Genomic DNA, 10,950 nt, shown 5'->3' with positions numbered 1-10,950 from the left:
GCATTCATTTTTAACTAGCAGCAGATGCCTTGCTCGCTGGCACTCGCTTGGTTGCATTTCGATGTCGATCATATATCGTATATACATTATAAATATTTACATTTCATAAGTACATTCTGTAGGATTTGAATTTACAATTTAAGATAATTTGACACATTTACAATATTGTAAAATTTTATTTATGAAACTTATTTAAGATACAAACTGTTAGAAACGTTAGATATATTGCTACGTGCGAAGCTCAATGGTTTTGTTCTTCGTGAGGTGTTAAGCTCACGGTTGCTACGAAAATACCACTCGTGATAAAAAATAGTGTGCGCATCTAGTGCGAAAATAATAATAAGTTAACGATAAGTTGCCAAGCACGCACGCGGGCTCCATGTCGCACTCGTTAGACAATATACTAATACGATACTCGTAAACTAAGCAGCCCATCAGTGCACAGCGTTTTATCATCGCCGCGCTCGGGCGCTAATGCACGTCGTGCAGTAATTGGCTACTTAGATCACACGTATCGTAATATACTATTTTATGTAGCTACAAGATACGATTTATGAAAAGATAATAAACCATAGGTAATTCAAACTAATCTCATATCTGTGTTCTAAAGGCGCTTACACTTATAAGAACGCAGGCAACATCCACGCGTGGTCATGCCACATGACCAGGCGTGCGAGGCCTCAACTACCAAGCGACGAGCAGCATAAAAGCACCACCGTCACTGCGCCGGGTTATTACTGCTGGTGTTTGCGCTGTATGATACTTATTTAACTCTACGGTTCCAGACGTTGGTAATACTCAAAACTTGTGAGAGAGAGAAAAACGGCGTACCTATATGGATATATTGATAGCATGGGATGAAAACTTTGAATTGTTGTATCTTAAAAAAAGCCTCGTTTGCCCTATCCAACTTTTTCTCCATGCTTTGTATTGCTATTTTACATCGTAGGCTAGTTTTTAAAAAATATTCTAAGAAAACTTGCTTCCCAATTCAACTAAACGTCCTCAAAATTCGGACTCGGTATAGGCTTCCTATGTTAAAATACAAAATTTCGAGGTTCAATATCTCTATAAATAATGTCACTTGGGGGGTAAACAAAAATACCACGTTGTAGAGGACACTTAATTGAACATGTAAATAAAGTTTGAGCGATATCCTAAGAAAATAAATATTCCGCTGAACTACCTTAAGTAAACCACTTAGAAAGCTAAGTAGTTTTCCTTCCAGAGATCCACTTTTAGCGATTGACAAGTAGCTTAATGGCATGCAAAGGTCACAAAATGCACCCAGATCGATAGGCCTGCAGAGAGCGCGAAGATGAACAAAAGCTGATAGGACAAATGAACAACGTAAATACTTTTAGCGGTTGACGAGTGATCTAGAGGCCTGCAAAAATCCCTAAAATTCACACATGGACAAGTGGGGCATAGAAGATGGAGCTAGGCACCTTTACCGAGGGTCGATAAAGGCAAAGAGGGCGTTCCTTTTTACGGCTAGGTGTTTTTTCATCTGGCCGTAAGAGGGGCTGTTTCTATGACTCCATAAACAAGGTCATGCTATGGTCTTTCTAAAATTTTCCCTAATACCTCTTTCTCCGAGAGAGAAACAAAACACACATACACACACGCACGCACACACACACACATATATATATATATATATAAAGATTATTTAAGGATTGGTCCAGATAAACAGGATTCTGCAATTAAATATTTGTGCGGATATACTGTTTTTTTCAAAGCCATCTATTTGTGAATATGAGATGACGAATGCTTTATGTATTCATGCATATCATAAGATGTAATCAGTAAATTTAGTCCAGATAAAAGGGATGCTGCGAATGTGCAGATATAACTTTTTTTTTCAAGTTATTTGTTTGTGAATATGACGATTTATTTATTAATGCATATCACAAAATGTTATCTGCAGGTTCAATTTACATAAAAGGGATGCTGCAAATAATTACTCGTGCAGATATAATCGTTTTTTTTAAGTTTTCTGTTCATGACATATAATGATGAATGCTGTATGTATTCATTCATATCACAATATGAAATCTGCAGTTTTAGTCGAGATCAAAGGAATGCTGCAAATAGTTATTTGTGCAGGTATAATCTTTTTTTAATTCTATGTGTTTGTGAATATGAAATGACGCACATGCTTATCACAAGATGAAATCTGCGGTTTTGGTCGAGAAAAAGGAATGCTGCAAACTATAATTTGTGCAGATATGCTCTTTTTTCAAAGCTATGTGTTTGTGAATACGAAATGACAAATGCTGTATGCTTTTGTGCATAACGCAAGATGTTATCTGCAGATTCGGTCCAGATGAAAGGCATGCTGCAAATAATTTTATTGCGCTGATATGATCTTTCTTTTAAAACTATGTGTTTGTGAATATGAAATGACGAATGCCGTATGGTTTCATGCATATCACAAAATGTAATCTGCAGTTTTGGTCGAGATCATAAGAATGCTGCGAATAATTTTTTGTGCAGATAATCTCTCTCTTTCACAGCTATCCGTTTGTGAATATAAAATGACTAATGCTGAATGCATTAATGCATATGTGTCATTCACAAAATGCTCAAATCAAATTACAAGTTGGTGTGCCTGCGTAAGTTGAACACCTATTCAGACTTACTCTCGCTATATTTTTGATATACTAAAATATTTGCTCACTCGATTGAGTGTTATTTTACAGCGGAATGGACTATCCCACTGGCTCTCATACTACCGCTATAAGACACCATTTTTTGTGCGCTTTATGAGCCGGGAGAGATACTTTTCCGCAAAACGGCTCACATAACCTCAAACCTCAACTGCACCTGTAGATCTTTGGTCATCGTAACACCGCCAGCAGCTGCATCATCCAGACAGACTCAACTACTTCATCCATCATCAACAGGTTGAAGAAGAAAATCTCTTCTCGATGTGCAGCAGCCGTGAATATTGCAGTGGAGTTGTAGAGGCGAAAAATTTGGAGGTTAGGACAAATATATCTGTCTCTCTTTTAAAGCGCGCGAAAAACGATCGTCATCGTCCCTGCGCTGGAGTTCTCAAATTTCGCCACCAAGATGCAGTTCCATCGGCCCTGGAAATCTATTGGTAGAACTGATAGCTCAGCCATATTCTTTGCGAGCGAATTTTGAAATTTCTACTGTAATCTGAAGCGCGCAAAATTTGAAACTTCAATTTCGAATACTTTGCTAAATCAGTATTATTTTAGTATTATATCAGTATTACTCGTGTTCCTAGTCACTGATATTTGTTTATTGTATATATTTTGTTTTCAATTAATTAATTGTTCTAATAATTGATAATTACTATGGCGCCATTATTCTGCATGAGATGCAAGAAAATTTGTCGCGCTAACGCAGTCATGCGAAGGTGTAAGGACTGCGACATGCGATATCACAACATATGTCATAACTGGTCACCAGTAGAGGGCACCAGTTACATCTGTCAAGTATGTCGCGCGAAGAAACCACTTAATATCTCGAAAGAGACAAAAAAGGCCGAAAAGACTAAAACACGATGACTAATAATAACAATAGTTATACTGGTAATGGCAATAGCAATAATAATAGTAATAGGAATAAAATAAAAATAAGGACAAGAATGACAACAGCAACAATGACATTGACAAGATCGAAATCAAATTGATATCTGTAAACTTTGGCACTTCTAATACTGGACTTGCTAATACTGGAGCGGACAATACTGATACTTTTAACAATATAAATAATAACAATACAGTTGACTTGGATACTGAAATTACAAACTCTGGATAAGAATCCCTTAAGGATAATTTTATTGCTTCGACGCCGGCCGTCTCTACCGTGAAGACTATTAGTAATAGGAAACACATCGCGAGCAATTCTTCAGAAAATTTAAGTGCGCTTCATTATTGTTCGCTGCCATCATCTATGCTTGAACTTTTTAGTGCCCAGTTTAAACTTCTTGAGGGAGCGGTGGGTGATCTTGAGTCTCGTCTGGTGGGCAAGCTTGATGCCATTAGCCAGGGATCGTCCTCGGCTCCAGTAGCACAGGTTCTGATTGATGGATAGGGTTTCCTCACTTGAGGACAAAGTTCTTGAGCAGACGTCTAAAATAGATGGCCTGCACAATAATCGCCTACTGCTCTTGCAAGGGAATAGTGTTCTTAAAGAGCAGCTTTCTAACATACTGTCAAAAATTGAAGCCGTAATTGACGGTGCCAAGTGCAAGCATGGTGATGGTGGATCTAGTTCTAATACTATTAATACTAATAATAATAATTACAGTAATGCTGATGCCAATCTCTCTCATGTTTTTGTATCACTCAGAGAGTTAGATACAACCGCTCGAGATGCAAATTTTAATGTAAAAATAAACGGTGGCGCGGGCGCCTCCATAGCGGTTGATAAAGCATCCTCGTCAGAGAATTCGGACGGCTTTAAAGTTATAAAAAATCAGCGTAGATCTAGGGGCCGTAAGCGCAACAAAGAAGGCTGCGATCCTTCTCACAGCGTGAGTGGCTCTTCGGCGACCCAGGCGAATGGTGCTGAGAATTCAGTGGAAATAATAATTTCTAATGTATTTGACGGTTCTGAGCAAAAATGTGACCCACGTCATTTTCAGCACCATCCTGTCGTCAGTCGTTCGGGACGACATCCGGTCCACGCGCAAGCTTCAAGCGGAAAGATCTGGTTCGCAAGCAGATTGTCAGCGACTATCGCCATGGGTAGTCTGTCTCTCAAGCAGTAAACTATTAATTGATATTATGTGCGCGAAACACGCATTTACTGGATTCAACACAAGACATACTAACGTCTCATCTTTGAAATCGGAAACGAGTAATAGCCTAATTCAAAGTAGAATTTTTATAAATGAATGATTAAGTAAAGAATTATTTATTCAATTTAAAAGTCTTAAGAGTTTAGCACGTGGTCTGGGTTTTAAGTATGTTTGGCATAGAGGCGGTCGTTTTCTGGCTAAAAAACAAGACGGGGATATGTCACATTCATTCATGACAGCAGCAGACCTGCACGCGATTGCTGCATCTTATGATAGTGCTAATGTAATACTAGTAATTAAAGTAAATAATATTAGCACAAGTATTAATGTAAATTAACTGACAGCGGTACAAGACGGCGATGTTGCAAATGACGCGTAATCATCGTGTAAAGAAGCGCGAAAACTTCCTAGTGAAGTTTGACTAGGCGGAGGGAGGCGAAAGAGACCGAATGCGAGGGGTTTAGGGCGGGATTTTTAAATGCAACATCCCTAAACAAACATATGGAGATGTTTCGCCAATTTCTGGTGACTGCTCGTCCCATTTACCATCTCTTTAACGTGGCTGAGTCGCGTTTCGGGCCAAATGTCGACGGTGTATTCGCTCAGGTTAACGGCTACTCGGTTCTTCGGCAGGACAGGAATACCCAGGGAGGAGGCGTTGCGCTTTTTATACATAATAGCTACAAGGCGACTTTGTTGTGCTCATCACCAACAACGCAAGACGAAGGCAAACCAGGTATTCCTGAATAGCTTATGTGTGGTAGATGTGGGGTAGAAAAGGGTAAAATGCCTCCTATTTTTTTTTTGCGGTTATTTATAGACCACCGGGTATCTCCTTTACGGGAATTTCCGATTTAATAGATAAGCTAAGACACATGCGGTAGATTATGACCATCGAATAATCATGGGAGATCTGAATGCGAATGTGCTGTCGGCATCTCAAGACGCGATCTTCATCAAAGACCTTGCCTGCGAGTTAAATCTTAAAGTTAGTTGATCACGGCGCGACTCACCACGTTGGGGAGTCTCACGCATGGATTGACGTGATTCTCACTGACGACAATGAAGCAGTGCTCGATGCGAACAACATGATGGCGACCTATCCGAGCAGACACAATATCATCGATGTCACAATTAGGGCCCCGAAGTCAAAATCCCCAGTCCTGAGTCCTTTCTTTTATAGAGATTTTAAAGCCGCCAGGCAAGAGGAGCTTCTGTCTCTTCTCGAGTGTGCGACTGGTCGACCATCAGTTGCCCAGACAAGACTGTCAAAAGTAAGTTAGATTCTCTTAGCCATAACATCATGGCTGTTATCCACAGGCTTGCCCCTTTAGAGCAATTTAAACCTAAAAAGAAGGGATCTCCACCATGGGTTAACGCTGAACTATCTATACAACCACCGTGAAGCCGTTCAGCGGTGATATAGGCGGACCCGTGATGATAGGCTGCGGTTGGAGTTCCAGTCTCCAGCTGCTTGAGCAGAACAACGCACGATTGAAGCGCGGGAAACTTTTATACAGAGCAGCATATCTGAAGCGTTGAATAATGATAATAACATCTGGAGAGAATTTCGAAATCTCGGACTTTTGCCGGAGTCCAGGGACGATCTACACGGTTTTTTACCGGATGAACTTAACGCTCATTTCGCTGGGGTCTCCGTTTCTCAGACGGAGCGCGATACGGACTTTCATGATATCTTAGCGATGGCCAGTGATGATGGTTTCACTTTTCGTGAAGTCACTTTTTCAGACGTGGTCCTGGTCGTTGCACACTTTACTTCGCAGGCTAAAGCGGAATATGGCATTCCCCAGAGTATCATTGCTAAGTCCCTTCCGGTTTTAAGTCATCACCTGTTCTCCATTTTTAACTCATCTCTGTCTTGTGGAGTCTTTCCTGAGGTCTGGAAAAGGGCACATTTGGTGCCTCTAAAAAAAAACGGCAATTCCATCAGCTGCTTCGGACTTTCATCCGATTGATTTGTTGAGCTTTCTTTCCAAGGTTCTCAAAAAGATTGTCCATGAGCAGATATCCGAGTATGTAGAGTCTAAAAAGCTACTTGATCCCCGCCAAACGGGCTTTCGGATAAATCATAGCACGCAAGCAGCACTCCTGAGTCTGTCAGAAGACATTAGGGTTGGTATCAACAGCAACAAGAACCTGCTCACCATCCTCCTAATGTTTGATTTCAGCAAGGCGTTTGACACAATTTCGCCCTCAAAACTTCTTCGTAAGCTAATCTTCTGTGGATTGCGTCGTATATTACAAGTCGTAACCAACGTGTGGTTACGAATTCAAATGGCAATTCAGATTGGCTCACTACCAATCTTGGCATACCACAGGGCTCAGTTCTGGGGCCTCTTCTGTTTAGCCTTTACATTAATGATATTCAAAACTTCCTGGCTAACTTCAAAGGCCCCGAGGGGAAATTATCAGACAGCGTCGAACATTTGCTGTATACTGATGACCTGCAAACCTATACTCAGGTGGCGTGGGACGATCTGAGTGAGGGTGTGGACCGCATGTTGGCTGTGGCGCGTGCGGTGTCGGCATGGGCATCTGATAATGCACTCCGCCTCAATGTTGGCAAAACTAAAGCTATTATTTTCGGTTCAGATTATTATATCAATATCAATAAAGTAAAAGGTCTACAGCTGCCTGGCAAGTGAAATCGTGGAGGACGTTTTCGTTCCCTTTGTTGACGCTGTAACCAATCTCGGTATTATAATGGATTCAAAATTAACATGAAAACCGCAAGTGGATGCGATTAGCCAAAAGGTTAATAGAGCTCTTTATGGACTCAGATCTTTTAGATCCTGTACCACCGAGACACTGCGTAAGCAGCCGGCTAGCGCTCTTGTCATCTTGCACTTGGATTGCTGCTCTTTTGTCTACCTTGACGTATCAGGCGAACTCAACACCCGACTTCAAAGATTGCAGAACTCATGTGTGAGATACATCTGTGGTGCTAAAAGGCGCGAGCACATCTCCCCATATAGGAAAGGGATAGGCTGGGTTTCCGTCGAGGTAAGAAGGGAGTATTTTGCGGCGATACTGCTTTACAAAGCAGTTGTCATGGTACAGCCTTAGTATCTCGCTGCCCTTTTTGAGAGAAGCCAGTGCAGAACCTCTTCTACGGACCCCAAGGAACTCGTAGTTGCCGGTTCGCGTACTGACACTGGACGAAAGTCATTCAGTGCATGGGGTGCGCGTCTATGGAACTCGCTCCCTCGTAATTTAAGTAACCTTCCGTCACTTAGTCGTTGAATGACAAATGTAAGCTGTAATATAACTTGTCAAAAAAATGTGATAAACCGTCCTGTATTGTACCTTGTAATTGTATTGTATATTGTATTGACTTTATAGACTAGCGAAAACGAAATTTATTTGTACTTATTATCGTCACGTTGTGTGAAAATCTGTGATGTGACAAAGCATAATATAATTGTGATATATATTTTTTTTGACTAGTGCAAAATAAATCAATAATAATAATAATAAATGTTAGGACCGTTAAGTTAGCCGCAACAAGTGGTAGGACCGGTAAGTTGGCCGCACAGCTATACACAGATGGATATTGCTTTCTCATCGGTTTTCTGCATGCTTGCCCACATGTAGTTTTTAGTGTCTAGGTGTAGAAATAATTCGAAGGCGGTGTCTAGGTGTACGAGGTGGCCGATGACGAGGTCTAGGTGGTGCGTTCGTGATTTTTTATGTCTAGATGAATACATCATACGAAAAAGTCGTCTAGGTGTACAGGGCGGCTGATGATGAGGTCTAGGTGGTGCCCTCCGTGTTATTTGGTGTCTAGGTAAATAAATCATACGGAGTCGGCGTCTAGGTGTACAGGGTGGACGATGACAAAGTCTAGGTGGTGCGCCCCGTGGTTTTTTATTTCTAGGTACATACATCATACGAGGACGGCATCTAGGTGTACAGGGTGGCCAATGACGAGATCTAGGTAGTTTGAACTTGGTTTTGGTGTTTCAGTTTTTTTTATGTGTTATTTCGTTGCGGAACATATCAAACTCGCCTAACCTTTTACTTTTTTAAAAGTTAATTTTTTATATGTTATTAAACGCGTGTTTTTAAAAAAGTTAAGAAAAATGTGTAGAAATCAGAAGATAGCTGTTTTGATTGGGAACAAACTAGTGAACGTAGAAGACAGCAATTATAGAATGAAGAAAACTGTTTTGAACTATGAAAAAGCTATTGTCTTCACTTATTAATAGTTATTGTTTGTTGTATTCATATTTTATTTATTTTTTAAATTGTAAAATTTAACACCTGAAAAAAAAAATAAACTGAATCCAAACCTAAAATAAAAAATCCTAAATCCAACTGAAGAATCTAGCAAACTAAATAAAACTGAAGATTACTGCTATCTGTGTCTCAATTCCGACATTTTTCTGCTATCATCTGCAGTTCATAAAGTTATTTTTCAATTGTTTTCATTTTTTTTTTGTTAGGGATTGAAGATATCGTTATTATTAAATATAAAAGTAAATATCGTATTATGTATTACATTTTAGTACAGAATATAAATATTATGATTGTTATAATCTCACAATTTACATTATATTGTAAATGTAAATAAAAAAAGTATAATTAATTTTATGTTATTGTTGGATTTTGTTCATATAATTAATACTGTCATCAAATAATTACAAAGAGTTTAAAAACGTTTTTCAATATTCAAAATTAATTTCTGTTTTATTCTATAATTTAAAAGCCGGTCCTGTATACTAGTAGCTATAACTACTTTTATAGAACGTTGGCTGTATTGAATATATTCATTTATACTTGACGGTAATTAATTCTTATGCTTTTGATTCGTTAGAATTAATCAATCTAGCAAAAAATGTTCTACAAGAATTAACTACCATCGAGTGTACATCTAATATTTAATAGTATATTTACTATTGACAGGTCAAATAATTAAATATCATTACAATTGATTTGTTAATCGCGAGCGAAGCAATCAACGAAGGCTCGCTTCGCTCGCGATTAACAAATTAATTGTAATGATATTTAATTATTTGACCCGTCATTATTAAATATACTGTTAAATATTTGATGTACACTCGATGGTAGTTAATTCATGTGGAACGTTTTTGAAATTCTCCAATCAGATTGCCAGATTGATAAATTCTAACCAATCAAAAGCACGATTTCAAAAACGTTCTACGAGAATTAATTATTGTCGAGTATAAATGAATATATTCAATACAGCCAAAATTCTATAAAAGTAGTTATAGCTACTAGCAGACAGGACCGGTGTTAACATTTTAGAATAAAATAGAAATAAATTTTCAATATTAAAAAATGTTTTCAAACTCTTTGTAATTATTTGATGACAGTATTAATTATATTAACAAAATCTAAGTATACAATAATATTAATTGAACTTTTTTTTTCTTTTAAATTTATAATTGTAACGGGGTGAGACTTGAGTTGAGAGGAGAAAATCACAAAAGGAGACGCCGGACTGAAAATCGATCCGGCGCTCCCGAGATCTCTAGGCGCGCGCTCTGTTCGTCGAGCCAATGCCGCCTTATTTCGTCACTCTCTATCCTGCCTCGATTACCGGTGTGGCGAGGGACGTTGTTCCTCATTACAATCCCCCGCTAGAGTCGGATTACCGATTTCGACTCTACCAATCCACCGCAGGATTGCCGGTAATGCAGGAAATCTCCTTCGCCGACTAGCTCTTCGACGATGTCTTCAACCTCGTACATCCTCGCACCTTTCGCATTCGTCTTCTTGACCACATTTCGTCATCCACAGTGCCCTGGGCTGCCACTGCAGCTGATCTGCTCAATCCCTCTTCCCGCCTGGGAGAGTCAGGTTCGTAGGTGGGAGTTTCTTCCTCGTCTTATCCTCCTTCGCAAAACTCCTGGAGAACCGTGGAAATCTTCCTTATCCACGCCAGTGGGTAATTCAGTTGGGCGCCATGTAACGGGGTGAGACTTGAACAGAGAGGAGAAAATCACAAAAGGAGACGCTGTGACCGAGAATCGATCCGGCGCTCCCGAGATCTCTAGGCGCGCGCTCTGTCCGTCGAGCCAATGCCGCCTTATTTCGTCACTCTCTATCCTGCCTTGATTACCGGCGTGGCGAGGGACGTTGTTCCTCGTTACATAATATAATGTTAATTGTAGGATTATAACAAT

At 39.6% G+C, this 10,950-nt stretch overlaps 1 protein-coding gene across 2 annotated transcripts in view; it reads right to left on the bottom strand.

Annotated features, from left to right (window-relative positions):
- LOC100115830 (transcription elongation factor S-II) overlaps positions 1 to 10,950 on the bottom strand; it is a 63,484-nt gene that overhangs the window by 2,122 nt on the left and 50,412 nt on the right. The gene's annotated exons all lie outside the window — the stretch shown is intronic.

Source organism: Nasonia vitripennis (assembly GCF_009193385.2).
Source record: "Nasonia vitripennis strain AsymCx chromosome 4 unlocalized genomic scaffold, Nvit_psr_1.1 chr4_random0009, whole genome shotgun sequence".
NCBI lineage: Eukaryota > Metazoa > Arthropoda > Insecta > Hymenoptera > Pteromalidae > Nasonia > Nasonia vitripennis.
The sequence above is the reverse complement of the archived record's forward strand: the minus strand, read 5'-3'. Positions and strand labels throughout refer to the sequence as shown.